This window comes from Macaca thibetana, chromosome 16 (genome assembly GCF_024542745.1).
Source record: "Macaca thibetana thibetana isolate TM-01 chromosome 16, ASM2454274v1, whole genome shotgun sequence".
Lineage (NCBI taxonomy): Eukaryota > Metazoa > Chordata > Mammalia > Primates > Cercopithecidae > Macaca > Macaca thibetana.
Window position 1 is genome coordinate 489,881 of NC_065593.1, and position 26,148 is coordinate 516,028.

General features: G+C 43.0%; 1 pseudogene; it reads left to right on the forward strand.

Annotated features, from left to right (window-relative positions):
* The first annotated feature begins 5,423 nt into the window (after positions 1-5,423).
* Positions 5,424-25,850, forward strand: LOC126939481 (zinc finger protein OZF-like; annotated as a pseudogene).
* The last annotated feature ends 298 nt before the right edge of the window (positions 25,851-26,148 follow it).

Genomic DNA, 26,148 nt, shown 5'->3' on the forward strand with positions numbered 1-26,148 from the left:
AACAACAGAGGAAGGGTCCTGAAGCCTGTAGGGGCTTTTCTGTAAACTCCTCAAACATAAAAGCCTTCAAGGCACTCAAAGAGCATTTACAGCATCATGTCTACAAATACAAGATACCAGGCAGGGAGTGCTCCATCAAGTAGAGAGATGAGCCCACTGAGTGTCCCTGTCTCAGTCTGTTTGTGTTGCTATAACAGAATACCACAGACTGAGTGATTTATAAGCAAGAGTTCACTTGGTTTACGGTTCTGGACACTGGAAAAGTGAGGGGCCTGCATCTGGTGAAGGTCTTGCTGTGCCGTCCTATGGTGGAAGGTGGAAGGGCAAGAGAGTGACCACATGTGAGAGGAGGGAGGGGGAAAGGGAGAAAGGGAAGGAAGCCATCCTCATTCTTTTATCAGGAACCCACTCCCAAGACAACTAACCCCCTCCGCCTTCATCCATTCCTGAGGGCAGAGCCTTTATGACCTAATCGCCTCTTAATGGTCCCACTGGGCAGCACTGTTGCATTACGGGTTGAGTTTCCAGCACATGAACTTCGGGGAACACCTTCAAACCACAGCAGTCCTCATGCAAGCCTTCCAGAAAACCTGCATGCCTGGCACTCTGGAATCCCTCTTTTCCACCCCTTCTCACTGCAACTCTAACATCATGATCCCTCATCATTTTCCATTCAGGTACAGGAAAGAACATAATCACTACACCCATTTTTTATGAACCATTCCTAAATTAAAATAATTCTATCACTCAAATAGAAATTTGCAAAAATAAATTTTCATTTTTGATATGAGTGAATATGAATTTGAATTTTTTTCTTTTTTTTCTTTTTTTTTTTGAGAAGGAGTTTTGCTCTGTGGCCCAGGCTGGAGTGAAGTCATGAGATCTTGGCTCACTGCAACCTCTGCCCCCGGGTTCAAGCAATTCTCCTGCCTCAGCCTACCAAGTAGCTGGGATTATCAGCACCCGCCAACACGCCCAGCTAATTTTTGTATTTCTTTTTGTTTTTTTTTTTTTTTTGAGATGGAGTTTCACTATTGTTGCCCAGACTGGAGTACAATGGCGTGATGTTGGCTCACCGCAAACTCCGCCTCACAGGTTCAATCGATTCTCCTGCCTCAGCGTCCCAAGTAGCTGTGATTACAGGCATGCACCACCACACCTGGCTAATTTTGTATTTTTAGTAGAGACGGGGTGTTGCCATGTTGGCCAGGCTGGTCTCGAACCCCTGACCTCAGGTGATCCTCCCATCTCGGCTTCCCAAAGTGCTGGATTACAGGCATGAGCCTCTGCGCCCGGCCCTGAATATGAAATTATGTATTAGTTTAATGAAAACTCTAAAATATATAGAAAGTAAAAATAATTACCAAAACTGTTCAATGATGCAAAGCAACACAAACAGTGAGATTTTATATCCTAAAATATATAGACCTAAATATGTTATTTTAAAAATCAGGCAGAAACATAAGGGGCTGTGTAGACACCTTTCAAAATAAGCTTTCTGGCCAGGAGCAGTGGCTCATGCTGTAATCCCAGCACCCTGGGAAGCCGAGGTGGGGAGATCACCTGAGGTCAGGAGTTCAGGACCAGCCTGGCCAACATGGTGAAACCCCATCTCTACTAAAAATACAAAAATTAGCTGGGCATGATGGTGGGCACCTGTAATCCCAACTACTCAAGAGGCTGAGGCAGGGAGAACTGCTTGAACCTGAGAGGCAGAGGTTGTAGGGAGCTGAAACATGCCATTGTACTCCACTCTGGGCGACAGAGCAAGACTCCATCTCAAGAAAAATAATAATAATATTAAATAAAATAAAATAAGCTTTCTAGGTTGGGCACAGTGGAAGGTGGAAGGGCAAAAGACTCACCACATATAAGAGGAGGGAGGGGGAAAGGGAGAAAGGGAAGTAAGCCTTTCTTTGGGAGGCTGAGGCGGGCAGATCACTTGAGGTCAGGAGTTTGAGACCAGCCTAGCCAAAATGGCAAAACTCCGTCTCTACTAAAAAGACAAAAATTAGCCAGACTTGGTGGTGCACATCTGTAATCCCAGCTACTTGGGAAGCTGAGGCAGGAGAATCACTTGAACCTGGAAGGCAGAGGTTGTATTGAGCCGAGATCGCACCACTGCACTGCAGTCTGGGTGACAGAGCGAGACTCCATTTCAAAAAAACAAACAAAAAAACAAAAAACACGTTTTGCAGGGGTGTGGGGTAGACAGGAATCAAGGCAGAGAGAGCAGTGGGGATATACATAAAATCACCCTCCCAGCTGTGCTGTCCAATAAGACTCCACTACTTGGGAGGCTGAGGTGGGAGGATCATTGGAGCCCTGAAGGTCGAGGCTGCAGTGAGCTGAGATTGTGCCACTGCACTCCAGTCTAGGTGACAGAGTGAGACCCTATCTTCAAAAAAAAAATTAGATGGGCATGGTGGTGGTCAGGAACAGTCTGACCAACATGGAGAAACCCTGTTTCTTCTAAAAATACAAAAGTAGCCAGGTGTAGTGGCACATGATTGTAATCCCACCTACTCGGGAGGCTGAGGCAGAAGAATCCTTTGAACCCAGGAGGTGGAGGTTGCAGTGAGCTGTGATCATGCCACGGCACTTCAGCCTGGCAACAGAGCGAGACTCTGTCTCAAAAAAAAAAAAAAAAGAAAATATACAATTTTGGAGGGAAGTTTCAAAATCAATCAGTGAGCACCCCCCAGGTTTATCCTTATGTAAAGTGCCCCCTCTGCACATGCAGGATTAAATAAACCTTGAAATATTACGCTACGTGGAAGAAGCCAGTCACAAAATACCACATGTTATGTAATTCCATTTAAATAAAATGTCCAAAATACAACAATACATAGAGACAGAAAGTAGATTAGTGGTGGCCCAGGGTTAGGGGAGTTGGGGGGAAATGGAGGGTTACAGGGTTTACTTCGGGGTCATGAAAATGATCTAAAATTTATTGTGGTGATGTTTGCACAACAGTGCAAATATACTGAAAACTATTGAATTTTGCACTTTAAATGGGTGGCTTCTGTGGTATGTTATTAATATTTCTCAATAAAACTTCAAAAAAGTATATAGTGCTTGTGTGTCTTTTAATGTATTATTCCTCCAGAGTTCAGTCCACAGTTTTACACTTGATGAAGAAATTAAGAGTTTGTTTCTTCTTCTTTTTTTCTTTTTTGAGACCGAGTCTCCCTCTGTTGCCCAGACCGGAGTGCATTGGCACGATCTCGGCTCACTGCAACCTCCAGGCTAATTTTTGTATTTGTAGTAGAGACAGTGTTTCACCATGTTGGCTAGGCTGGTCTCGAACTTCTGATCTCAAGTGAGTCCCCCACCTTGGCCTCCCAAAGTGCTAGGATTACAGGCATGAGCCACCGCGGCTGGCCCAAGATTAGTTTCCGTTGTTTCAGATGCCCTAGGATCATTTTATTCTACCTTAATTTCTGACGCATCATCTCAGTGGAAATTTTACATTAGGTCCCAAAGTATTTTACTCTTTTTAAGTTTTTATCAGCTGGGTACAGTGGCTCACACCTGTAATCTCAACACTTTGGGAGGCCAAGGTGGGAGTATCAGTTGAGCCCAGGAGTTCAAGACCAGTCTCTGCAACATAGTCACACCCACATATCTACAAAATAAAAATTTTTTAAGTAGGGGACATATTGGTGCATGCCTGTGGTCTCAGCTACTACATAGGCTGAGGTAGGAGGATCACTTGAGCCCAGGAGGTGGAGACCGTGGTGGCCATGATTATACCACTGCACTCCAGCCTGGGTAACAGAGCAATACCTTGTCTAAAAAAAATTATTTTTAGTTAGAATTTTTTTTTAGAAAACAAAGTATACACTTAGTGACTCGATACAAATGAATGACTTTGATAATCTAAAGAAACCAAAATAAATAAATAAAAACCCACAGCCATTCTTCTTATGTGAGTCTCTGGTGTCTCTGAGTTGTAAGAATTATGAATTGTGATTAATAACAAATACGCATGACAAGGATTCAATAAGGGATACGCATTAATAAATTGCAATGCATACTTACTGGAGTAAGGCCTTTAAAGATGTACAAGAAAAAGAAAGAGAAAAGGCATTGAAAAACTGTATTGCCTACCAAAACGCTAAAGTTTACCTAAGTCCATTAATCAGCACACACACACATGCGCAATGGGTGTGTAAAATGGTCAACACAGTCTCCCATGAATGTATCCTCTTATTAATAGGTCTGTGGGAGGTAAGAGATGAGGTTCTATAGATCCTGGATTCAGGGATGGGGAATCTGTGAGGTCCCTGGGGTGAGAGATGAGGGTCTGTAGATTAGGGATGGGTGATCTTTGGGATAGTGATGAGGTCCATGGAGCCAATGATTGTGGGTATGTAGGGTCAGTGATGAGGGAATCTGGTGTCAGTGATGGGATGTGTGTGGAATCAATGAGAGAGTGTGGAATCAATCTGTCAAAACCAGACTTGTGGCGTCATCTCTCAGGCTGACGCATCCTGATCTGTGTGTCAGTGGTGGAAATTCAATGGGCTCAGAATGTGGCTGGCAGGTTCCTGCCACTGGGTGTTCTGGGTCTGGCCAAGGGCACAGATTCCCTTACCTGGTCCTGGCTGGAGAGGCTATTCTCAAGGATTCCTCACGTCAAAGTTGGGTTGGTGGCGGTTTTTTGTTTTTGTTTTTCAAGGGACCGTTGGCTTTTTCTTTTGGGTTTCGTTTTTACGTTTGGAGACCACAGACTCATGCAGCTTTTAGGAAGGAATTTTTGTCTGGGTGTTCGCTAGGTCCTTTGGGCCAAGCTGTCTAATGGGAGCGAAGCTGACCATTCCCTCAGCGCAGTTCACATCTAGAGGGTCACTTTAAGGTGTCCCCACAGTGGCGTGCAAGTGGGTTGGGGCTTTGGGTGGGAAGAAACAACTAAGAAAGTCCCAGGAGCGCTCCTCAGGCTGGATCTGTCACAGCTGGAAGAAAAGCCTCCCTAACCCATCAGGTGCCAATGGGAGATGCCTCTGGGCTGTGAGAGGCTGGCAGAGACGGGACCTGCAGACCCAGAGAGTTCGGGTACAGAAGCCTGTTACTGCCAGCTGCTGAGGCGTTGCCATGGGAACCAAGGGCCTTTTGGGTCAGATCAGAGCCTTTCTCAGCCAATTCTTTTGGTAACTGGGGAGCTCCTGTGCAGTGCACACTCCTATGAAGGCTTAGTGTGCCATCTCCCGCAGAGTCTTCTTTGGTCTGAGAGCCACTTGTTTCTTACATCCCTGCGCTAATCTCGCCATCTGCTCCTATGTGCCCAGGCATTTGCCACATGCTGTCCTATCCCGGCCCGCGGGATCGTGGAAGCAGGCCCTGGAGGAGGGAGTGGGAATTTGGGGGACAAGAGACACGAGAAATGGAGACAAGACAGTGCTCTGATCAAGGCTCGTTTAATGCCGGTAATGCAGTGCCTTATATACACTTGGAGGGGAAGGGGTTGGGCCAGAGGCAGAGATGATCTCATCGCAGAGGGCGTGACCAAGTAGGTATTGGTTTCTCTGGTCGAACGTCATGTTGCACCTGCGCTGTCAGTTGGTAATTTTCCCGGGCACGGGATGGTGCCTGTGCTACAAAGTAACAATTTTCGCGGCCGCGGGGGAAAAACAAGTGAAGAAGAAGCAGGAAGAGCGCCATCTATTATGAGGTATTGATACAAAAGAGAAACAACAAATCTAGGGAGGAGGTAGAAGGTGGAAAGGAATAGAGCTCGGGCGTTTAATCATTAATTATTATTTGCTATGGCCGGGGCGCGCAGCTCCGGACACTGTCCTCTCTTTCCTGACAGGCGGGCTGTCTCTCCAGCTTCTGTGAGGACAGTTCAAATTATGGAGGAGAGGGCAGGTGCAGGGCAGCAGTGCCAAGGGGAGTATGGGTGAGTTGGGGGAGCAGGGGCTCATTTTTCTTTGTAGCTCAGATTCCTAAGCCTGTGACTTTGAGAATTGGTGTCTTCCTTGCAACATTTCAATCTGAGGCTCTTGGGGAGAGGGCAGAGTTGGAGCCGGATGAAGTGTGGTAGGGAGAGGGGTGGGTGTAGGGAACATGGAGAATGTATCAGGTGGTGTCTTTATTCCTGGCACCTTACTGTACCTGCTGGAGTTTCCTAGTCTGCTCCTTGACCCTGAAGGGGTCTGAGGGGGGATGTTGGCTGCCAGTATGGGTGATTTTGCCTCACTGCAACCTCCGCCTCCCAGGTTCAAGAGAGTCTCCCGCCTCAGCCTCTCTAGTAGCTGGGACTACAGGTGTCCGCCACCACACCTGACTAAATTTTTTATATTTAGTAGAGATGGGTTTTCACCATGTTAGCCAGGATGGTGTCGATCTCCTGACCTCGTGATCCACCTGCCTTGGCCTCCCAAAGTGCTGGGATTACAGGCATGAGCCATCGCACCCGGCCCAGAATCTACAGTTTAACAAGATCTCCAGATGATCCTTATGTGTGTAAAAGTTTGATAAGCACTGCTCTATCTAGCCCACTGGTTCCCAGCCCAGGCCTGCACATTAGAATCCCCTGGAGAGGCTTTTCAAAAGTACTTGTGCCCAGGTCCCACTGTAATGCACTTGATTTAGGAATGAGCCAGGGCGTGGGTTTAGTTTCAGAGCTCCCCAGGTGATTGTAATGTGCAACCAGGGCTGAGAACCACCGCTATGGGTATCACCCTCAGTTAGGAGAAGAGTTCCCCATCAGGGCACTGTTTTGAACATTCTGTCGTGGAAGTTTGAAAGAGCAGCCAAAAGCTGCAAAGCCATAACCACCTGCTGAGAACAGAACTGGAGCAGGTGCAGGCAGATTACTCTCTTTCATGCTTCTCCCCTCTCGCCTCACAAATCTCTCTTCCTTTTGCTTGCCTTTGACCTCCCATTCTTTTAGTTTCTCTTTCGCTCTCCCTTAATGATATATAATATTAGTTAATTTAAACATTGGTTATAATTATATAACTATGTAGCTAATTATATAACTATATATTAATTATATAGTAGTTAATATAAAACACTTCCCACAGGAGCCTATCATTTTAGTATGTAAAACACTGAAATGTATATAGACGACCCTTGAACAACATGTCCACTTCTAGGCAGATTTTCTTCTGCCTCTGCCACCCCGAGACAGCAAGGCCAACCCCTCCTCTTCCTCCTCCTCCTCAGCCTACTCAAGGTGAAGATGACGATGCAGGCCTGCCGTTATGATGATCCACTTACACTTGATGAACAGTAAATATCTTTTCTCTTCCTTATGATTTTCTTAATAACATTTCATTTTCTCTAGCTTACTTTATTGTAATAATATGGTGTATAATACATATAACATACATCATATGTGTTCATCAACTGTTTCTGGTTTCAGGCTTCAGGTCAACAGTAGTTAAGTTTTGGGAGAGTCAAAGATTAAACCTGAATTTTCAACTGCATGGGAGTAGGTGTCCCTAACCCACATGTTGTTCAAGGGTCAACTGTATTTAGTTTTAACATATGGAATCTTATTAGATAATATGAACAGGAGATAGCTTAAAAGCCCTTGTATTCTGAAAGCTACATGGCTTTGATGTGCCATTTTAATAACAGGTAAATTGAATGTTTTGGATTTCTGTCTCTAAAACAAAACCAATGCAACTACTAGTTGAGATGCTTTGTATTTGCATATGGCCCTTGACAGACCCCCCAACCCCTCATCCCCAGACACACTCCTCAGAATTTGACCCTAATCGAAGTTCTCACCCTATTTTAGGGCACATGTTTATGCAGTGTGTACTATGAGAGCGCACTTAGTGCAGTTAGATTATGTAGTCTTCTGGGACAGTTTGGCCATTCCAAGGGGCTTTGCCATACAATAAAAACCATTAGCACTGAACTTCAAAGACATTAGGCGAAGTGAAAGAAGCCAGACACAAAAGACTATTGTATGATTCCATTTGTATAAAATGCCCAGAAAAGGCATATCTATAGAGACAGAAGGTAAATTAGCGGTTACCTGGGGTGGGAGAGAGAAATAACTGCAAATGGACACTGCCGGGTTTTGGTGGGGGGAGGGGATAGAAATGTTCTAAAATTAGATTATTCCTATTGTGGCACAATTATATAAATATATTCAGAAACTATCCAATTGTACTGGTAAAACAGATGCATTCATTGATATGTAAATTATACCTCAATAAAGCTACTTAAAAATAGCAAATAACCAAAAAATTAGCACTAAATATTTCTCCACCTTAAAATAAGCTCTTTCACCCTCATCCTTTTCCAGTAATATCCGGTGAAGAGGAAGGAGCAAAATGGTTTTAACGCAGACTCACTTATTTAAGAAAAGTATATATTCCCATTGCCGGTGGTGGTTCGTTACCACTTTTATTTGCTTTCGAGTATTCTGAGGTCTGGCAAGGCAAGGAAAGGAGGGAGAGGGGGGAAAAGGAGGAAAATTTGAAAAGAAATAAAAGCTATCGGACTTTTTTTGTTTGTTTGTTTGTTTTTGAGACGGAGTTTCGCTCTTGAATCTGGGAGGCGGACATTTTTAAAACAGCTGCCTGGGGAAGCGGCCGGACGCAGGGGAAGGCAGCGCTGCTGGAAAGCGTTAACCCCACGGGCGCAGACATCTGGCGGGAGCGAGGGCTTTGGCAGAGCCCGGGCCGCCCTTACTAGTCTGTACAGGGGAGTTGTCCCACCTGCTGATTTATCATTCCCTAATGTCACGGCGATGGGATGTTGAAATTGTGGCTAGAATGTGAAATACGAAAACCACGAAGACTATGGTTTAGCGTCTGGGGAAGATCAGCTTTAACCTGCAGAACATCTTGTAAACGGGAGGCATCCTTGGCCCTCGCCTGTAGGTTTTTTACTCCAACACTCAAGCTGGGGATCTGGGCGGGCAGAACGTTCTTGGGTTAGAGCAGACAGAGGCAAGAGTGGAATTAATGAAAGCAAAACCACTTCTGTGCTGCTATGGGGATAGTGCGAGCGAGCGCCGGGAGGACCAAAGTAAATTTTAATTAAATAGAGACCTGATGTAGAAGGATAAATAAAACAACGTGGGGTGTAAACAGCTTAAATCAGGGATTCAAATGACACCTGCGGGTGACTAGACACGAGGTGGATCCTGATAATTTGTAGTCTCGGAGAAGATGCAGATGAGTAGGATAATATCCACAAATTTTGCTCCTTAAAAGAAATAATAGCTTGAATTTTAAGGAGGTACTAAATAAGAAAACTAAGTGGGAGAATGATTTTAACAGTTATCTGTGGGGGAAAAGGTAAGTTAGCAAAGGAAACACAAAACTACATGTGTGTAAATCTTGCATCAAAAAAAGTAAAAGATCAATGCTTCGTGTGATTTCTTTCTTTCCTCCTAGGATTTACATAGTGTGTTGAAGTTTTTCCTTTTCTTTTTTTTTTTTTTTTTTTTTATATTTCCACCGTTCAGCATGCTCCTATTTACAGGGTAAAATGCAGTTTCCACATTGTTTGTTGGGTTATCAAAATAAGCGTTGACCACCGTTCCCGCAATGCTTACGGTTTGTTTTAATTACTTCCTGTCATACCAAATGCATCTACCATATGGATTTTAAGAATTGGCCTCAAGATATGGGCGTGCTGTGTTGAAAAATAGGACAACTTGACTTCAGGTTCATTCATTTGTTCATTTATTCATTCATCCAGAAAAACGACCGCCCCAGGCACTGTACAGAAATGAACAAGTCTGCCTGCCTTCACATAGCACGCTATCTGCTCAATGGGATGATACAAAAAGTGTGTGTGTGTGTGTGTGTGTGTGTGTGCACGTGTGTAGCTGGTACCCAGCTAGAGTACGGAGTCCATTTTGCAACAATAGGCGGAAATATATATAAAGGAGTTCTTTTTCTGTCCAGCAATATCGGGCAGTGGAACTTTGCCAGAAGTCAGTAGTTCAGGTAACTGAAGATAATCATTCTTAAGAACCAATTAAAAAATTGTAAAAGAATGTTTGCTGGGAATCATTCTAAAATATAGCACTTACTCCTTTGCCTTCCTTTCGTTTGGTCATGATGACCCTTGACTACAGTTGCTTTAATACAGGGAGTCAGGGGCCTGGGAGGTTTTTGTTTACTTGTGTGTTTATTATATGTCACAGTTTCATCCTTATTGCTGTGTGATTTGGGCCCATTAACCTCACTAGTTGTGCTTCTTCATCTGTAAAAGGAGGGGATGGACCTCACTAGAAGTTCTTTAAAGGCCTGTTCTAGTTTTGATGTTCGTTGCTTACGTTGTGCCATTAGAAAAGTCCCAGTGCCTTTACACCATGGACGGTAGCACGCCCCTTTGGAAAACGCCCGTAGTATGTGAGGACTTGGGACCCTTGTCAGGATCAAGGCTGTGCTTGTTAGAATTGTGTCCAAGGTACCTGTGAACATGTTCTGAGGGAGGCTATGTGAAACTCTTGGAGGTTTCAGGTCATGAACTTGACAGCCTTTGTGAACTTGTCAGGATGCTCACAGGGGTCTTTTTGTTTTATTTCTCTCTTATTCCTATTTATTTATTTGGCTTGTTTCTGCTTTCAGTCATAGTCTGGAAAATTGAGGGCACTTTAAACCTTATCTCTAGATAAATGGAGTATAACTACCTTCTAATTGTGCTATTTCGAGGCAGAGGGAAATTTTTCCTACTGTGCATCTCTAAATTTCCAGAACAATGGCACAAAATACATTCCACTTTTCTGTGCATCAATTTAAGTTAGCTTCTTCTCTGAAACTGCTATCAAGGAATTTTTAGCAAACATTTAGTAAGTAGGCACCTTCTCTGCTCCAGCCCTGGGAGAGTTGCTGAAAACAGAGAGATGAAAAGCCTGATCCCTAACAGGGTGAAGTTCCCTGGTATATGTAGCTCACTGGCATAATGTCATGACACAGCCCTGCATGGCCCGCAGGTCTCACCACACTCTCTCATGGGTTTGTAATTCAGATGCATTTGTATGTTTTGCCCCAGATAAAGACCTAAAAAGTGCAAGTGAAATCCCACTGTTCTGTTAAAATAGAAAACATGTTTGATGTTGCCTATATTTATGCCTTCTCCACATATTTGATAATTAAAGGGTTATTTTCTATCCTAACAATCGATGTAATACATGATTATTATGGAAATCTTAGAAAATACAGAAAACTTGGAAAAAAGGAATAAAAATCTGCATGAGTTGCTCCACTTAGAGGCAACTACTGGCAACACTCTGGCCTATTTCCTTCAGGTCTATATTCTTACTTACCAACACTTTGCCAGGCACTGTGCTAGTGACACTATAATCAATGACTGCATCCTCCCCTCAGAGCTCACGGCTTAGAGACCTTGTGTTAAGTGTGATGACCTGGAAGTACAAAAAGAAAGTAGGAGGGGCTTGACCTCAGGGCACTTCCATGGACTCTGGGTTTAGGAAAGGGTTTCCAGAGGGAGAGGCATTTAAGTTGAGACCTCGGGGCACTTGCATGGACTCTGGGTTTAGGGAAGGGTTTCCAGAGGGAGAGATATTTAAGTTGAGACCTAACGAATCAAGGGAAGTGGTCCAGGAGATGGGAAGGGTGGCAATGGGGGGAAGTTGTGAGTGAAACATGGCACTGGGGTGACTGGAGGGCAGAGGGCTGAGGCCTCCAGGAGGAGGAGAGATAAGAGATGGTGCTGCAGAGGTAAGCCAGGCCCCAGGCAGGGAGCTCATCAACCCAGTTATTACTATTCTGTAGCAACAACTTTGGGTCCTGAGTCTTTCTGGTTTTATTTCATTTTAGATTCTGCACTAAATACCGTAGCATAATCTTGTTTTATATTAATATAAATTATTTTAATGGATATATAATATTCCCCCAATGGATGAGGCATCATTGACTTAACTGTGCCCCTTTTGTTGAAGATGAATCTAACAAGAATTTAAAACAAAAAAGAGACTTTTTTTTCTTCATATTCCACTCCCCTGTAGTTCTCCAGTCTCCAGATAATGGTAAAACTGGAACATTCTAAGCAAGGTAGATATATTCATGCTTTTTTACCCCAAATCAGAGCTTGAACCATCAACTAGAATCCACTGCCTCAGGACTCCTGGCAGCAGCTGTTAAATTCCCTTCCAGAAGCAGAATCAACACAGCTTTCATTTCTTCCTCTAAGCAGCCTACTCCTGCATCCAAAGAAAGATCAATGCACAGAACCAGTTTCTAGGTAGTACCAAATCCCCTCTTCCTTCCTCCACTGGTCTCCCCCTCTTCCCCCTACTCTGAAGAAACTAGGATCAGAATCAGTTGACAAAAATATCAACCTTTTATTACAGAAAACACTTTAGAAGGAAGAATCATCACAGACAAAAATCGTGTATGATGAAACACACCCTTTCATCCCTCTTAACCCAGGAAAGTTACGAGCACTCATTCATACCTTCATTCATTGGTTTATTCAACAAGTACTTATTTGGTGTTAGGCCACCCTCTGAGTATAGAGTAAGGGCCAAAACCAACCTAGCTGCTGCCTTGCAGACCCTACAGCTGAGAAAAGAGTCTGACATCACCTGTTATCATTGGCCCCTGAAATTCTCTGCTGGAGTCTCCAGAGACACTTCCTCTTTCCAGACTTTGCCATGTTCTTTAGTAACTCTAGGCCTTCATCTGTTCATTTATTCATTGATTCATTTGCTCATATGTTCAGTTAGTATGTGTCATTGGTGGGCAGGACTATTTGGTTTTCACAGAAAAAAAAAGTCAGTACATCAACAAACAGTGGCCGGTGAAATAGGGACTGTGCTGGGACAAGGGAACAAATACCTAATCCATGGGGTCAAAAAAGACCTCCCTGAAGAGGAGCCATTTAAACTGAGATCTGAAGAATGTATAGGCATCAGCCAGGTGAAAAGAATCAGAAGGATGTTTTGCCAGAAGAAGCAGGATGTATGAAATCCTGGGCGTGAAAGCCGCTGTGATGAAGCTTGAAAAATCAAAATGAGTGCAGCAAAACTTGAATAGAAAATGCCAAGGAAGAACAGTAACAACTGAGGCTTCAGAGGTGGGTGGGGCTAGGCCCTAGAGCCTTGTAAGCCATCCTGAGCAGTTTCAGAAGCTATTGAAGAACATTCAGTGCAGGGGATTGACATAGATTTGCATTTTAGAAAGATCATTCAGACTTGTAGTAGGGAATGTGCATTGGAAGAGGAGAAGGAAGAGGAGGACAAACAATGGAATAGGGAGACATGAGACATCTGGAAGCTGATACAATATTCTAGCCAAGCCAGGTGCGGTGGCTCATGCCTGTAATCACAGCACTTTGGGAGGCCTAGGTGGACGGATCACGAGGTCAGGAGTTCGAGAGTAGTCTGGCCAACATGACCAAACCCCGTCTCTACCAAAAGTACAAAAATTAGCCGGGTGCAATGGCACACGCCTGTAGTCCCAGCACTCAGGAGGCTGAGGCAGGAGAATCGCTTGAACCCGGGAGGCGGAGGTTGCAGTGAGCCAAGACTGCGCCATTGCACTCCAGCCTAGGTGACAAAGCGAGACTCTGTCTAAAAAAAAAAAAAAAAAAATTCTAGCCAAGGGATAATAGAACCCTGGGAGATATGGATAAATTTTAGAGCTATTTAGTAGGAGACATACAGAAACTCAATGAATGATTAGATGTGGAGGGTTGGGTCAGCCAAGAACATTTCTAGGTTTCTGGTTTAGGCAACTGGCTGAAGAGTGAGTCTCTTGCTACTGAGGCGTTCACTGTTTATTCCCAGAGAATGGGAACTATCTATTAAATGAATCAATGAATGAATGGAAGAATACAGACAATCATTTTAAAATGAGATGAAATGATACGTTCCATTTTGGATGTGGTGGGCTTAAGGAATCTGTGGGATATCTCAGTGGAGAAATGTCCATGACACCGTTGTATCTGCAGGTCTGAGCTCCAGAGAGAAGTTTTGGGCACAGCCTTTGCAGTGCTATGCCCTGTGTAGAGTGGGAATAACAGTCCCTTCTCTGCTTCAGATCACCATGAGAATCAAATGAGGGAAGACAACAGTGGTGCTCTGAAAATAGTCATATGTTGGAGGAAAGGGATTAGGTTTCGAACCAGCCAAACCTGATTTTAATCTGTACTTACCTCTTTATGAGCTGTGCATTCTTGGGTAAGTCAATTAACGTCTCTGAGCCTTGGGTTTTCATCCACAAAATGGAGTAGATATCACCACTCTCCTAAGGTTACCATGAAGCTTAGGTTAACTAAGCTTCCTTCAAATCTGGTGCTATATAAAGCCTCAAAATGGTGTCATCACCATTATTGTTTGGCAATGTGTAGTAATGTCCTTAGTCCTGTCCTTTTTAATTATTTTGAGGAGTTGTAACTTTGGGTCTATCTACCCTCCACCCACTCAAAATGTCACACCTGTTTCATGAATCTTCTTACCTTTCTCCATCACATTGTAGCTCTACACTGTGCCTTCTTCCATAGGCCAACTAGACCAAAAATGGCAACATGTATGTGAGCTTCATATTGACATCCTCCAGGAGGAAGAGATTCAAAACTAAAGTTCTAAAGTCAAAAGAACTTGCTTCAAACACCTAACTTCACCACTTGTAGGTGGGTGACCTTGGGCACATCATTTAAACTCTCTAAAACTCGGTTTCCTTGTCTGTAAAATGAAAATAATAACAGTGCTTACCTCACAGCTCATAGGAAGAAACAGAGAAGGCTGTGAGAAAGTGGCTCACCAAGGAGTCTCAACTCACTGAGGGCGAATATTGTTTTATCTGTATTAGCCTGGTCTCATACTGCTAATAAAGACATACCTGAGACTAGGTAATTTATAAAGGAAAGAGGTTTAATTGACTCACAGTTCCACATGGCTGAGGAGGCCTCACAATCATAGTGGAAGGCAGAGGAGCAAAGTCACATCTTGAATGGCAGCAGGCAAGCAAGAGAGAGTATGTGCAGGGGAACTTCCCTTTATAAAACCATCAGATCATGTGAAACTTATTCACTATAACAGGAACAGCAGGAAAAGACCCGCCCTCATGATCCAATTACCTCCCACCGAGTCCCTCCCATGACACGTGGGAATTATGGGAGCTACAGTTCGATATTTAGGTGGGGACACCACCAAAGCACATATCAGTATCTAAAACCTGCCACTAATTATGTTCCATCAAACCCCCTTTCCTGTTAGATAGTAGCACCCTTAATGATATTTCATTCTGGTTCTATAACTTCTTGGTCATTTTTTGTTTTCTCATTTTTATTGTTGTTTTTGTTGTTGTTTTAAGTAGCCTTATTTCAATCCTTTGGATTAATTCTTATTCAGTGAAAACCTACAGATTCTGAAAGCTGGCTGCCTGGATTGGAATCCCAGCTCTGCCACTTACTAACTGAGAGCTTTGGGCATGTTACTCAACCTCTGTGCCCCAGTGTCACCATCTGTAAAATGGGGATAATGATAGTAGCTACCTCATAGGAACATTGCCAGGGTTAAATGAGTCAATATGATTAAGGTGCTTAGAAGAGGGCCAGGCACAGGAAGTAAGTGCTATGAAAGTTTTGCTATTAGTATACCAAACTCGAAGTCCTCGTCCTCTTCACCAGGCAAGATTAGACCTGAGCTTTGTCTCCTTACAGTTCTGGTGTTCACTTCCATCATCCTTTCTTCTCCCTCAATATTACCAGAATGAGACCAGTATTGGGGCCTGAGGAAGAAGCAAAAGACAGTTGTTGTCCCATTTGACCCAGCAAGGAGACATTCTCTCCTATCCTGCAGCAATGCACTATGCATGGGCTTGGTGCTGACCAGTGGTGCTTCCAATAGGCCCTCTAAGGAGAGCCCCCTCCTGTGTACCTCCCATAGCCATTGATGGTCCTTTTAGACTCTTGGCTTGTATCTTCCTGCCCCAGCTCACAGCATCCTGCTACATGCCTCAGATGTTCCACTCAGCGATGGTCACAGGCTCCCAAACTCACCTATTCTTGGTAGCAAACTATTAGGACCATCGGCATATGCAGAATCAATTTTATGTCCCAGCTGGGACTGAAACTCCAGGCCAAGGGACACGAAGATGGGTCTTGCCCTCTCTCTACCCACAGCCCTCACCAAGTAGCTCACCCCAGGGCTGTTCACCCACACCCTGGACACTGCGGCATCCAACTGAATTAGAGGGCTCACTGGTTCTTAAACAAGCCAGGAGCTTATAGAGCCCACATCCTGCCACCTCGGCAAGGGTTTCCCAGAGGCCTGCCTCCCTTGGCTTGAAAAAGGGAAGCAGCTCCCTCGGCTCCCACAACAGGCCAGATTGGTCTTCCTCTAGGCCTTTCCTTATAGCCAGCATTGTGGGGTTGGGGCTGGTGGAGTGATGCCCACACATTCTGAAAAAGTGGTTCCCCCAGTAGCCCCATGCCACAGTTCCCTGACGCTAGAAAGTAGGGTTCTTGACCAGGTGTGGTTGCTCATGCCTGTAATCCCGGGACTTTGGGAGGCTGAGGCGGGGGGATCACCTGAGGTCAGAAGTTCCAGACCAGCCTGGCCAACATGGTAAACCCCATCTCTACTAATAATATAAAAAGTAGCTGGGCATGGTGGTGACACATGCCTGTAATCCCAGCTACTTGGGAGGCTGAGGCAAGAGAATCACTTGAACCAGGAAGGCAGAGGTTGCAGTGAGCCAAGATTGTGCCATTGCACCCCAGCCTGCACGACAAGAGTGAAATTCCATCTCAAAAGGAATGAGAGAAAGAAAGAAAGAAGAAAGAAAGAAAGGAAGAAAGAAAGAAAGAAAGAAAGAAAGAAAGAAAGAAAGAAAGAAAGAAAGAAAGAAAGAAAGAGGAGAAGAGAAGAGAAGAGAAGAGAAGAGAAGAGAAGAGAAGAAAAGAAAAGAAAAGAAAAGAAAAGAGAAAAGAAAAGGAAAAGGAAGGGTCCTTGATCCCTTTCTTAGCTGCAGGCTTTGGTTACCAATTTATGTACATGACATGCAACACCATCCTGTGACATATAATTTTTTTTAAAAAAAAGAATTTGCACATTGTTTTCAAAGCATATTTGAATGAGTAAATGAATGAAAACCAGTCATATTATAAACCCATATTATAAATATAATAATAAACTCATCAATTAAGTGACAACAATAATAAACTATAATATTGTAAATATGATCATTGTATAAATAATATTTAAAGGCCAGGTGTGTTGGCTCATGCCTGTAATCCCAGCACTTTAGGAGGCCAAAGTGGGCAGATCACAAGGTCAAGAGATGGAGACCATCCTGGCCAACATGGTAAAACCCTGTCTCTACTAAAAATACAAAAATTAACTGGGCATGGTGGCACACACCTATCAACCCAGCTACTTGGGAGGCTGAGGCAAGAGAATCGCTTGAACCTGGGGGGCGGAGGTTGCACTGTGCCAAGACTGTGTCACTGCACTCCAGCCAGTGCCACAGAGTGAGACTCCATCTCAAAAAAAAGAAAAAGGAAAAACAACATACAAATTGTGTGACTAATGAATATGAACATATTTCTTTCTTTTTATAAAATGTTTTGAATCTTGGTGTTTGATTATGAAATATTCTATTTATGTACGTACTTCTTATACAAACTTGAATACAATTTTCATCAAAATGTTTCCGTTACTTCTGCCTTTTTTTCATCTTCCTTCTGCTTGTCCATGACTTCATGTTTTCCAGAGGAACTTACGAGTCCTCAGTAAATGACATCTTAAACATGTTTTTAGATTTTTCTGTCTATCGTCTGCATTATAATCCTGTTGAAAGTAAGATCCATGTTTTGTTTTTCTGATCAGTAGTTTGAGAACTCATGAGATGCTGTTAAATCTATGAATTTTTTGTGTGGAAATATTGACCAGTTCTTTTTTCTTTTCTTTTCTTTCTTTTTATTTTTTTCTTTGAGACATAGTCTCGTTCTGTCACCCAGGCTGGAGTGCAGTGGTGCAATCTGGGCTCACTACAACCTCCATCTCCTGGGTTCAAGTGATTCTCCTGCCGCAGCCTCTTAGGTAGCTGGGACTACAGGCATGAGCCACCACACCTGCTAATTTTTTGTATTTTTAGTTGAGACGGGGTTTCGCCATGTTGGCCAGGCTGGTCTCAAACTCTTGGCCCCAAAGTGCTGGGATTACAGGTGTGAGCCACCATGCCCAGCCATTCAATTATTATTTCATATGAACATCTTTAAACATAACAAGTGCTGAAAGAACAGTAAAACAATCTCTTATGTACCCATCATGTGGATACAATAATTAATATTTTGCCATGCTTTTATATGTCCGTATCCATGCGTTTATTTTTTGTGCTGAGACATCATGATGTTTCACTCCTAAGAAATTAAATATGTATTTTCTACCAAAAAAAGGAGCTCCCGGTCAGGCGTAATGTCTCATGCCTCTAATCCCAGAACCTTGTGAGGTGGAGGAGGGCAGATCACCAGATGTCAGGAGTTGGAGACAAGCCTGGCCAACATAGTGAAACCCCGTCTCTACTAAAAATACAAACATTAGTCAGGTGTGGTGGCGCATGCCTGTAATGCCAGCTACTTGGGAGGCTGAGGCAGGAGAATCACTTGAATCCAGGGGTCAAGGTTGCAGTGAGTTGAGATCGCAGCACTGCACTCCAGCTTGGGCAACAGAGCGAGACTCTGTCTCAAAAAGGAAAAAAAAAAAAAAAAAGGTGCTCCCCGTATAACGAAATGCCATTATCACACCTTAGAAGATTAACCATATTGTCCTAATATTATAGATGATCCAGTCTTTGTTCACGTTTTTCCAATTGTCCCCAGAATGCCTTTCATCATTTTTAAAATTCCAGGATATAATCAAGTTTCAAGCTTTGCATCTGGTTGCTATATCTTAAAAATCTAAACTTTTCTTTCTGGTCAGGTGTGGTGGCTCACACTTGTAATCTCAGCACTTTGAGAGGTCAAGGTGGGCAGATCATCAGAGGTCAGGAGTTCAAGACCACCCTGGCCAACATGGCAAAACCCCATCTCTACTAAAAATACAAAAGTTGGCTGGCCGGGGTGACATGCACCTGTAATCCCAGCTACTTGGGAGACTGAGGCAGGAGAATCACCTGATCCTGGGAGGTGGAGGTTGCAGTGAGCTGAAATGGTGCCACTGCATTCCAGCCTGGGGGACAGAGCAAGACTCCATCTCTGAAATAAAGAGAGCACGTTCTGGGAGCCACTTCCAGGAAGATGTATAGATTCTAAAAATGTTAAAAGATAAGCACCAGGTATATCAGCTCACACCTGAAATCCCAGCATTTAGGTAGATGGGGAGGTAGGAGGATTGCTTGATTTGAGGTTGGGAGTTGGAGACTAGCCTGGGTCACATAATGAGACCCCCATCTATACGAAAAGTTTTTAAAAATAGTAGGGTGTGGTGGCCTATGCCTATGTTCCTAGCTACTCAGGAACCTGGGGTAGAAGTATCACTTTGAGCCCAGGAATTCCATGCTATACTGAGCTATGACTGTGCCACTGTGCTCCAACCTGGGCAACAGTGAGACCCTGTCTCTTAAAAAGTAAATTAAAAAAATCATAGGAGGGGGTCAGGCTAAGCCAAAGAAGGACATGAAGGACATCGTATTTGATAAGTATCAGTGTCACTGAAGCTCAGCAGGATCTTCTTCTGGGCCTGTGAATTTGTTTAATTTCTACTTAGAAAGTTTTTCCTCGGCCGGGCGCGGTGGCTCAAGCCTGTAATCCCAGCACTTTGGGAGGCCGAGACGGGCGGATCACGAGGTCAGGAGATCGAGACCATCCTGGCTAACACAATGAAACCCCGTCTCCACTAAAAATACAAAAAAAAAAATTAGCCGGGCGTGGTGGCGGCGCCTGTAGTCCCAGCTACTCGGGAGGCTGAGGCAGGAGAATGGCGGGAACCCGGGAGGCGGAGCTTGCAGTGAGCCGAGATCGCGCCACTGCACTCCAGCCTGGGCGACAGAGCGAGACTCCGCCTCAAAAAAAAAAAAAAAGAAAAAAAAAGAAAGTTTTTCCTCCAGGCCACGTGTGGTGGCTCACGCCTGTAATCCCAGCACTTTGGGAGGCCAAGGCGGGTGGATACCTGAGGTCAGGAGCTCGAGACCAGCCTGACCAACATGGTGAAATCCCATCTCTACTAAAAATACAAAAGTACCTGGGCGTGGTGGCGTACGCCCGTAATCCCAACAACTCGGGAGAGTAGCTGAGACAGGAGAATCGCTTGAACCCGGTGGTGTGTGCCTGTAATCCCAGTTACTTGAGAGAGTAGCTGAGGCAGGAGAATCACTTGAACCCGGGAGGTGGAGGTTGCGATGAGCCAAGATGGTGCTATTGTACTACAGCCTGGGCAACAAGAGCAAAATTCTGTCAAAAAAAAAAAAAAGAAAGAAAGAGAGAGAGAGAGAGAGAGAGAGAGAGAGAGAAAGAAAGAAAGAAAGAAAGAAAGAAAGAAAGAAAGAAAGAAAGAAAGAAAGAAAGAAAGAAAGAAAGAAAGAAAGAAAGAAAGAAAGAAAGAAAGAAAGAAAGAAAGAAAGAAAGAAAGAAGACAAAAGAAAGTTCTAGGAAAGAAAGAAAGAAAGAAAGAAAGAAAGAAAGAAAGAAAGAAAGAAAGAAAGAAAGAAAGAAAGAAAGAAGACAAAAGAAAGTTCTCTCCCCATATACCTGTAAGGATCATTATCTTAATTTCATTATCTTAATGTCTTGACATGATTCTTGCCTTGTCAGAGATCATCCTATCTGAAATTGAAACTATTTACCACTTCCCTAATTTTTTTTCCATAGCACTTAAAACTTTTTTTTTTTTTATTTGAGATGGAGTCTCACTCTGTCACCCAGGCTGGAGTGCACTGGTGTGATCTCAGCTCACTGCAACCTCCCCCTCCAGGGTTCAAGTGATTCTCCTGCCTTAGCCTCCCAGGTAGCTGGGATTACAGGCACCTGCCACAAAGACCAGCTATTTTTTTTTTTTTTTTTTTTTTTTTTTTAGTAGAGATGGGGTTCACCATGTTGGCCAGGCTGGTCTTGAACTCCTTACCTCAGGTGATCCGCCCACCTCAGCCTCCCAAAGCATTGGGATTACAGGCACGAGCACCGCACCTTGCCATGGCTAATTTTTTATTTTTAGTGGAGACAGGGTTTCACTACGTTGGCCTGGCTGGTCTCAAACTCCTGACCTCAAGTGATCTGTCTGCTTCATCTTCCCAGTGTTGGGATTAGATGCGGAAGCCACTATACCTGGATTGCTTTTTAACAAACCATCTCTATTCTTATTTCCACTAGAATGTAAACTTGATGAGAGCAGAAGATACCAATGTTGTTCAATACTGTTTATCCCTAGAGCCTAGAACTGTGCTATGCACATGGTAAGGAGACGAGTATTTGCTGAATGAATATTTTGAGCAGCTGTTCTTAGACTGTTTGGTCTCAGAAACTCTACTTTTTTTTTCTGTAGAGATGGGGTCTCACTATGTTGTCAAGCCTGGTCTTAAATTCCTGGGCTCAAGAGATTCTCCCACCTTGGCCTCCAAAAGTGTTGGGATTGCAGGTGTGAGCCACCATGTCCAGCCTTGTTCTTTCTTTCTGAGAACATTTATAACCTCCATATTTTCTGTTTTGAAATGTATGGTAATGTGTCTAGGTATGGGTCTTATTCTCACTCAAGTGGGCCCTTTGACTTACAGTAGAGGCAGTTTTTTTGTTCTTTGAATATTTCCTCCAATGAGTTTTCTTTTCTTTGTTTTTTTTGTTTTGTTTTGTTTTTTGGAACTTCTTTTACTCAGCTTTTTGTTTCCTTGGTGTATCCTCTGAATTTGTCATTGAAACTTCTACCATAAATGACACTTATCATTTGTGATCCTATTTTATTGGCCAAGTGAGCACCTAGCCATGACTGAGTTTGCTAGGGTGAGGCAGGCTATGCCTTCTGGAACAAGGTGCCTTCTTATTGGTGAATGTGGATATGCTCCACTTTATCTTTTTTTTTTTTTTTTTTTTTTTTTTTTTTTTTTTTTGTCCCTCTCTCACAGTCTTAATTTCTAAGGGAACTTTCCTTTCCATCTCTTGCTTACAAAATCCTGTTATTGTTTAACTGACAAAATATCTTCTACCTATTCCTGATTGGTTTTAGTGTTGTTTGCTGGGCCTTGCCTTTATTTCCTCATAGTTTTCTTCTCTTGATTTTGATGTCTTTCATGTTAGTGGAATTAGTGGAATATTTGTTAACAGCTCACTAAAAGGTGATCATAAGCTCTTTTGTACCTGGGTGCTCATATCTGGTAGGCTTCAGTGACTAAAAAGTGAAATGCTTAGTGAACCATTTGTCTCTGGAACAAGAAGGCACCTTGTTCCAGAAGGCATAGCCTGCCTCACCCCAGCAAACTCAGTCATGGCTAGGTGCTCGCTTGGCCAGTAAAATAGGATCACAAATGAAAAGTGTCATTTCATGGTAGAAGTTTCAATGACAAATTCAGAGGATACACCAAGGAAACAAAAAGCTGAGTAAAAGAAGTTCCAAAAACAAAACAAAAAATAAAACAAAGAAAAGAAAACTCATTGGAGGAAATATTCAAAGAACAACAACAAAAAAAGTTGGTCTCCGTCTTGCAGAAGGATTATACTGTCTGACTCCAGTGAACTCAGCCATGGCCAAGTCCTTTGTTTTAGCCAATGAAATATGAATAAAAGTGGCATTTTTCATCTTGGAGGGGCATATTAATGAGGTTTTATTTGTTTGTTTTGTTTTGTTTTTGTAAGTCTTGCTGTGTCACCCAGGCTGGAGTTGGAGTGCAATGGTGTGATCTCAGCTCACTGCAACCTCTGCCTCCCAGATTCAAGCAATTCTCATGTCTCAGCCTCCCAAGCAGCTGGGACTACACATGCACACCACCACCCCAGGCTAATTTTTTGTATTTTTAGTAGAGATGGGTTTTCACCATGTTGGCCAGGCTGCTAATGAGGTTCATTGTGGGCTTTTCAGTTTCTCCAGAGAAGGATCCTCTTATATCCTGCCCGTAGGTGTATACACCTCATTGCCAGCATCTTTTGTCTTCATCTGCAGAATGGTGCTGCAGGTCTTACCATATATGTAGGTTTAATCTCTGATTTCCGTATAGAAGCTCATTCCTGTCATCTCATTTCCTGAATGCTCCTGAGCTCTGATTAAATTTCTGCAAGGATAAACTTCCATTTCGTATAAAGGTGTGACCAGTCCTTTTTTCTCATGAGAGGACATTGCGTATTCAACTGCTCCTTACACTTTTTTTCAGCCACCATCTTTTATTCCTTTTGAAAAACCTAATTCCCTTCATTTTCTGAGTCTTTCTGATATTTTGTGGTACAAATCACTGGCGTTCTCTTCCGCAGTACATTTTCATTATTTGAGTTTCCTCAGATAACTCTGCTGTGCACTGAAATCTTCCATATCCTTTCCATTATTGAAAAATCTGTTAATATCTGTTGTTGTGTACCAGTGTCTCTTCTGTATTTTTTTTTCTTGTGTGTTTGTACCACTTTCCCCTTTCTTATCATTTTCATGGGGTTTTGGGAGGAAGCACTTGTTGGTTGGTCTATTCTCTTTCTTTTAAATATGAGCATTATTTAACCAGGTGTGGTGATGCATGCCTGCAATCCCAGTTACATGGGAGGCTGAGGCAGGAGAATGGCTTGAACCCAGGAGGCGGAGGTTGCAGTGAGCCGAGATCGCACCACTGTACTTCAGCATGGGTAACGAGCGAAATTCTGTCTCATAAATAAATAAGTAAATAAATAAATAAATAGAAATATGAGCAGTATTTTTCTTCTTTGGCATCCCAGGTGGACTTTCTAATATTTATGTAGTCATCTTTTTCTTCTATTTAACAATTCTTCATTATTTGTTATGCAACTTGCTAAATTCTGAAATAGAAAGGTTATTTTTCAAGAGTACTCTCAGCTTTGTGGACCCATTTATGTTATTTTTCTACCTAGATCACCTGAAGTAGGGTTCCCTTCTCATGATTTAGTTGGAAGCATTAATAATATAAATGCTTTTCATATTGGGAAATGGGCTACCAGAGTTAATCTCAAAAAAGCACAGTCTGATGTTTTATTGCTTGTAATGGGAAATTTCACAAATAAAAGTGATGGCAGTACAAAGGCAAGATGAAGGGCTTACCATGTGCCAGCCATGGTTCTGGGCAGTTTATGAATTAACTCCTTTGTGCTATGGTTCTTTATATTCCATTTTAGAAGAAGCCCGAGAAGATGATGAAGAGATAGACAGGCACAAGGACTTGGGGGGCATGTTGATCCATTTCCAGTAAAGACTGAGGAAAAGAGCTTTGAATATACGAAAAAATACTTCCTCTATTCTCAGACCTTATTTCTTTTAAGGCCACACCTTTTTGAAGTTTTGAGTTTGAATCACAACTTGGACTGAAATCATGAGGGAGCTTGTGTAGGAAAGAATCATCAAGGGAGTTAGTTGGGAGCTTCTCTACCACAGCTTACTCCTTATGGTATTAACCCCCTTTAAGTGCAAATACCTTTGGTTTAAACATTTGTACCTCATCTGATACCAGAGTGTTCATACTGGAGAGAAGCCCTATGAATTTACTGAATGTGGGGGAACTTTTACTCAGATGTCACATTGCATTGAACATAGAAGTCATGCTGAAGAGAAACCCTGTGCATCTAAGGAATATTGACAAGCCCTTAGCTAGAGGACAAACCTCACTGAGAAGCAGCAAATTCATGCTGGAGAGAAACCAGTGAAGGTAGCAATACTTTACTGAATATGAGAAAATTTTTCTGGAGAGAAAGCATTGAATGTACTGAGTGTGATAACATTTCCTCTCAAACCGTATCCCTTACTCTGCATTTAGGAGGTCACACACAGAGAAGCCTTATAAATGTAAGAGATGTGGAAATATCTTAAGCCAAAAGTACATCCTCATTCATCAAGAAATTTGTACTGGAGAGAAACCTTGTGAATATGGGAAAGCTTCCATTCAGATGTCACACCTCAGCGGGCAGAGAATTTACAGTGGGGAAAACCCGTTTGTCTGTAAGGTATGTTATTTGAAAGTCTTCAGCCACAAGTCAAACCTCACTGAGCATGAGCATTTTCACACGAGAGAGAAACCTTTTGAATGTAACAAGTGTGGAAAAGCCTTTAGCCAAAAGGAGTATGTCAGTAAACATCAGAACACCCATGCCGGTGAGAAGCTTTTCGAATGTATTGAATGTGGAAAATCCTTTAGCCAGAAGGAAAACCTCCTTATGCACCAGAAAATTCACACTGGAGAAAAATCTTTTGAGTGTAAAGATTGCAGGAAAGCTTTCATTCAGAAGACAAACCTCATCAGACACCAGAGAACTCACACAGGAGAGAAGCCCTATGTATGTAAGGAGTGTAGAAAAACCTTAGTGACAAATCCAACCTTACTGAGCATGACAAAATGCAAATTGGAGAGAAGCCTTTTAAACATAGTGAATGTGGAACAACCTTTGTTTAGAAGAAGTACCTCATACAACATCAGAACATTCACAGTGGAGAGAAACGCTATGAATGTAACGAATGTGGAAAAGCCTTCTCTCAGCGAACATCACTTATTCTACATGTGAGAATTCATCCAGGTGATAAACCTCACAAATGCAATGCTTGTGGAAAAGGCTTCTCTCAGAGCGCATCTCTCACGGTGCATGTGAGAAGCCATACAGGTGAGAAGCCCTATGGTTGTAATGAATGTGGGAAAGTTTTCTCTCAGTTCTCAACCCTTGCTGTGCATTTGAGAATACACACAGGTAAGAAGCTTTATCAGTGGAGCGACTGTGGGAAAGCTTTTAGCAAGAAGTCACATGACATTAGACACTAGAAAATTCATACTCACTAAAAACCCCATGAATGCCTTGAAAGTGGAAAAGCGTTCATCAGAAATTTGCACCTCATCATGCACCAGAAATAATCCTTCTGAAGCAAAGCACCACGAATGAGGTTAACTTTAACACACACTAAAAATTCAAGGGACACCAGAAAATTTGTACAGAAGACAAAGACATGTGTATGATCAAAAGCCTGTGTCCAACAAAGAAACCTGCAGCAGAGATAATGGTAAAAATTTAGGCACATTTTCACTAAAAATGGCAACAGAAAATGAATGCCTGTTTTTTATTGCTACACCATAGATCTGG